Raw genomic sequence first — 6,233 nt, 5'->3', positions numbered from 1 at the left:
AAATCAATTAGATAAACATTTTGAACAATGTTGATGAAGATGGGATACAAAATGTGAACCTGTAATGTTTGTTCATTAAGGGATATGTTTGAGAAACACACCGGACAGACGACACCACAGTGGACAATGACAGTAGCTAACCTTTAAGCCTGAGCCTAAAAAGGAATCAAGATATATCAGATTTTCTCTTTATTGAATTAAACACAGAGCTCTATTCATTTCTGAGCAGGTTTTCAATGCAAATAGTTAATGCATTTTAAAATAAACTGGCCAACAAACGTTTGGTATACTACTGTTTGATCCACTAAGTCTGTGACAAAGCTTTTAAACCATCTATATTTTGTTTATTTTGCGTTTATTGTAAAAAAAAACCATCTAACTCTTGTGAGCTAAAATGGCTGAAATTACAATGACAAAACCCCCAATCATTTTCGACATTTTTAAAAACAGTTGGTTAAAAAAATTATACTTTTTCTGGAAAGGGTTCCCGAATAGAAAAAAAAATTAAAAAAAAGGTTAATTTTTTCCCAATCTTGTATAACCCCTTTTATCCACGGGTTCCCCAAAAGTAAGCAAAAAAACTGTTTAAATTTAAAAGGGGAAATGCCCTTATTTTTCCCGACTTTAAGCTTTTTTAATGATTTTACATTTGCAGCCCGCAGGTAAACCTTTCATTTGCACGGGCTATTTTAAACAAATAACAAAAAAAAAGTAGGGATGATAATATTTTTTCCCTTTACTGTTTGTGTATAATACGTTATAGTGTTTTTTAAAAATTTAAAAATTACAGTCCATTAAAAAATTTAAAGGGGGAAACCCATTTGTAACAATTTTTACTTTTTTTATTACAGTGACTTATAAAAGAAAAAAAAAATTTCCAATCATACAACATAAAAAAAAAGGGGTTTTCTTCCAAAATTAAAAAAACATAGCAATTTTGGCCAGGGGATAAAAACTAAAGGGTAAAATAGGAAAAACCCCAACAAAATGATTTTTTTTCAACTAAATAAAAAAAACGTAAACTAAAAAAAACATATCCAAAAAATTCTTTGACTTTTGGAGGTCAAAAAAAAAAACCCTTTTACTTAAAAAAGTGTTTAAAAAACAAAATACTTTTAAATTACATCACACTAAATTGTCAATTTATTTTAAAATTATACGGGGGCAAACCGCTATATGTCATTGTATAAATTTTTAAAATTTGGAAACATAAAACGTTTGGGTCCCAACTCCCAAAAATAAATTTCCGTTTTTTCAACCCCTTTTTAAATAAAATTAATTTTTATTTTTTCCAAAAAAACCAAACATAACACAATTTAAAAACCAAATATTGTTTAACCCATTCAAAAAAAAATTTACTGCATAAGTTTCCTGAAAAATTAAAACGTTTCCTCTTTTTCAAAGGAAGACGTGTTCTGCCTTTTTTAAAAAACCACTTTACCCGTTTTTCAAACGGATCTTTTTCAAGAAACGGGAATCCCAGCCCTTTTTAAAGAAACCGGGCAATATTTGAGGGCAAATATTAGATTTTCTTCAGAATAAAATGAGTGCTTAATTTTGTGTACTTTTTTTAAAAGTTCTGTCCCCCTTTTTCAAAGGGGGCCCTTTTAAAATGAAACTTGTGTTCCCCTTTTTTATTCGGTAATTTTCCCGGGTAACGCATAAAAACGGTAGCTTTAAATACTCGTGAAACTCCATGGTTTTTTGGTCAAAAAGGTTAAACTGTCAACCCACTTGCCTGATGCTTGGGCCAATACAATTTCGTAGTCCCCCACACTGCATGATTTTTCCGCCGGGAAATATTTACTTGCCTTGATATATTATTTTTTTCACTCCCAACTTTCCCAAAAAAAATTAAAATACCGGGTTTATCCCCCTTTTGCTTCATTTTAAAACTCTTGAAAAATTTCCACCCGGAAATTCTCCCAAATCCAATTTCATTTTATTTTTGCATGCTTTGCCCTTTTGGGCCTTCCTTCACAGCATTTGCCTAAAATATTTAGAGCTTTTAATTAACAACCAATTTCATAACTTTTGGCCAGGGGGCTTACTTAAAACCTGAGTAAAAACTAAAACGGTCCAAAACAAAAAAAATAGAATTTTGGAAAATTCTTTTCCCTTAAATTAAGTTTTAAGCTTTTAACCCAAATATTTTTAAATTAAATCTTTGTTAAAATATTTTTGCAGTACTGTAAAAATATTATATGTAGGTTGCTGTTCAATTAATTGGTTGAAGCAATTTATTTCAGAATGAAGTATTTAAAAAATAAAAAATAAATAAAAATAAATAAAAGTTTGAAGTAGATACCTTAAAAGATAAAGAGGTTTTAATATTTCTTAAAGAAAATCCTAAGTTCAAAGAGAGATAAATCTGAAATAAAAGACTGCTAAATGTGACCTTGACCTTTGAGAATGTGTGTTGCGTGCGACACACCTTGTCATGGCGGTGAACAAATGTACCAAGTTATTTTATATTCCCCTCAGCCCAATTCTGACCTTTAACCCCTTCAATCTGGGACGGATTGTCTTTTGCAATAAATAAATAAATAAACCCTCCCAAGCCAGTCCTCACCATGAAATTAAGTGCGTGTGCGTGTCCTAATGTGATTTAAAGCAGTTTTTTCTTGTATATAAAGTCCAACTTACTTTACTTCCTTCGCACACGTTTTCCCCTGCCGTACTTCTGGGTAAAATTGCCCGGGGAAGGGTTCCCCGGTTCCATTTTAATGATAAGATTTAAAAATTTTTAAAAAAAAAAAAAAAATTTTAAATTTTTTAAAAAAAAAAATTTAAAATTTAAAATAATTTTAATTTTAAAAATTTTAAATTTTAAAATGCCCCTTTCCAGGGCTTCAACACAACGGGGAGCTCAAAGGGGGAGTTTTGGATGTTTAATGCTTTTGGGATGTAGTCTTTCCGTCTTTTAAAATTAAAAAAATTTCCCTAAACCACAAAGGGGAAATTTTCCCCAAAAACTCTAAAAAAATAAAAAAAATTTTTCTGCCCGACCGAAGGTATATAAAAAAAAGCTAAAAGTAACTTAAAAAATGAAATTTTTTAAGTTTCCCCAAAAATCAGGGATGTACCCCCAAAATTTGGAAAGTCCTTTTTAAAAGTTATATAAATCCTTCCCCTCAGGCGCGGGGGGAAAATCAATTCTGTTCCAAGGGTAACCAGTTTATGTAGACTTGCATAGAAAATGCATAGAAGTCTTTTTGTGTGAAACGACTCTGCCAAAAGCTTAGATATATGGTATTTAGTTCTGCCATTAGGACGTCATCAAAATGCATTGAAGTTGCAGCCTCATGTTCAGACTACTATCAAACTAAATTCTGAGTGTGTACGTTGACATTTTCTAGAATCTAGACTGTATGTGTACGTTGACATTTCTGTAGGTTGGTCATTCTTAAATAAATACAAAAAATGACAGCCGGAAACCAGTTCATTTTGCAAAACATTCTCTTATATATTTTAAGACCTGAAATTTTACCTAGAACTGACATGCGTATCGTTTATTAAGTTTTCATCAACACTTTTACACAATAGTGTGCACGTTGTCATCTACAATTTGTAAATATTGTTTGAATGTTCTCATAAAATACAAAACGTTAGACGAAACTAAATACATTTTTAAGAAGCATCGGAACTGCCGCGGTCAGTAGGCTATGTAGCATAACTTAAGACGGCTGGACAGAAAAATAATCACTAAAAACATTCCTAAGCCGAGCTATTTTGGCTGTGTACGTTGATTTTTGTGGTCACATGACCAAAGTAATAATAATAATAATGATAATATCTTTATTTAAAGAAGGTTACACATTAAGAACATACAATAACAATCATATATATCTTATTTCCAAAGTGGCCTTCTGAAATAGAAAACAACAACAACAACAGGAAATGCCTAGGTAGAAAAATGAATGTATAATATGTAATTTTTAGAATAATACAACTCATATACTTTCGACAGGCACTCTAGGTCACGGAAAGATATTGTATTATGGACAAGACCTAAAACAAATTATATTAAAGACACATTTTCTTATTATGGCATGAATATTTGGAACAATATACCTTTAGATATTCGTAATGTTAGTAACCTTAAATGTTTTAAAGAAAAATACAAAGCATATCTTGATGTTCATATGAATGAATGAGTGAGTGAATGAATGAATGAATAAATATATGGACGAACGAATGAACGAACGAACGAATGATGCAATATACATATATGTTTAAACAATATGTTCCTATTACCATACATTTTGATTTATCTGGATTTAAGGCCATATTATTTATTTTGCACCATTTGTCAATGTTATTTAAATGATCTTGAAGTTTTATTTCTACTTTTGATATATTTTCTCCGGACTCATAAGTGTAGAATCGTCTGCGTATACATCAATTTTCATATCATTACCAATGAAAGCTATGTCATTTATGTATATTAGAAATAATAAAGGTCCTAATATTGAGCCTTGTGGAACACCGGAAATTATTTTCATTGTCTGAGATTGTAGATTACCTATCTTAACCAGTTGTATTCTGTTAGAAAGATATGACATAAAAAACTTAACGGCATTTTCAGAAAAATGATAAAGTTTAAGTTTATGCAAAAGTATTTCATGGTCAACCAAATCAAAGGCTTTCTTTAAGTCTAAGATAATAATACAGTCCCGATAATTTTTCCACTGTCAACAGTTGCTTACCCACGGTGAACATCGCAATGTGCAATGCATTTAAAATATCACTTGTTTACAGAAACCTTAACTCGAAATCGAAACAAGTTAAGAAAAACATGTATAGGTACATATTTGACGAAATCTCAATAATTCAACAACATTTTATAGTCATTTTCTATAGCAAAGTGAATAATACGCCAAAAATGATCTAACGGTCGTAATGCAGGTAAGGCTATGAATGTAGTTATTCCGCAAGTATCTATAACCGAGTTCCAAAAACAGAACATATTCTTTTCGTTCACCGCACAAAAACACATTAGGTGGATGATAATATCACAAAACAACTTACACTTGTTGCACTTGACAACAAAAGATGGAGCAAGAATTCTGGTCGTATCGAAGTTAATCTATCAACTCGTTTTGTCCTTGCTGTACGTAGTACCTACACTATTCTGAAGTGTCAATTTCCAAGAATATTTGGACGGAAAATGTCCAGATCCAAAGTATGAGTTTCATGTTTCCTCAAGACCGTATTTGTTCAATAATCTGAATATATCGGGTATGAATCCTGTGCTCCGTTTGTCAACATGTAAATAGCGCACCAGTCTATGAACAAACATATTTTTGCTAGGTATTTTCCCGGTAAGCGACACAACTGCCATTTCCGGCAGTCCATGATAGTCTCTACATTGTTCATGTTTAATGCGCTTAAAGCGAAGTCCGTCGCAATATTTGCATGTACTTTACACAAAATCTATGATATATTGCTAGTTTCCGTATGTCTGTTAGAGAGTATTTGTTCCATAATTCGCAGCCGTATCACAATTGAGGAATAGATTGATCGGGATGTTATCGGATTAAGAAACCGAGTGTAAATGCCACTATTACTATGATAAAAGGGTTTCTCTCAATTAATTACCTGCTTCAGTTAGGGGTTTCTTTGTTGATGAATACTTGTCACATGCAAGACCTAAATGAGTGTATAATTCTGTTTCTTTTATGATCTCTTTACCTAGTTGTTGAGTTCGGTGATACCTTTTCATTAAACACAATAACTCCACACTTATCAGCCTTATACCTGTACCTCCACTGTCGGGAATAAGTATCACAAATCTCAAGTACCATGCCTGGCTTCGAAAAGGAGACAAGGACCGTATCATCAGCAACAGTAGGAGAGCAAATATTCATGTTATACATATAGAATCCATATCTTGACTCTTCTAGCGGATTTCCGGATTTCTGGTGTTTTCATTGGTGGATTTCGAATATCGAACCTTATAAAACTCGGAATCCAACAAATGTTGTCACACTTGGGTGCCTCCGTGGCCGATTGGTTAAGGTCGCTGATGGAGATCACAGGTCCTTCACCGCTGTAGGTTCGATCCTCACTAGGGTCGAAATCTTTCATGTGAGAAAGCCTTCCAGCTGGCTTACGGAAAGTCGGTGGTTCTACCCAGGTGCCCGCTCGTGCCTGAAATAATGACCGGAGGGGCACCTGGGGTCTTCCTCTACCAATAAAAGCTGGAAAAAACGACAAAAAAATCTGAGAGG

Source organism: Ruditapes philippinarum, unplaced genomic scaffold, assembly GCF_026571515.1.
Source record: "Ruditapes philippinarum isolate M1 unplaced genomic scaffold, ASM2657151v2 ctg1655_1_1_1_1, whole genome shotgun sequence".
NCBI lineage: Eukaryota > Metazoa > Mollusca > Bivalvia > Venerida > Veneridae > Ruditapes > Ruditapes philippinarum.
Note: the sequence above shows the minus strand (reverse complement) of the source record.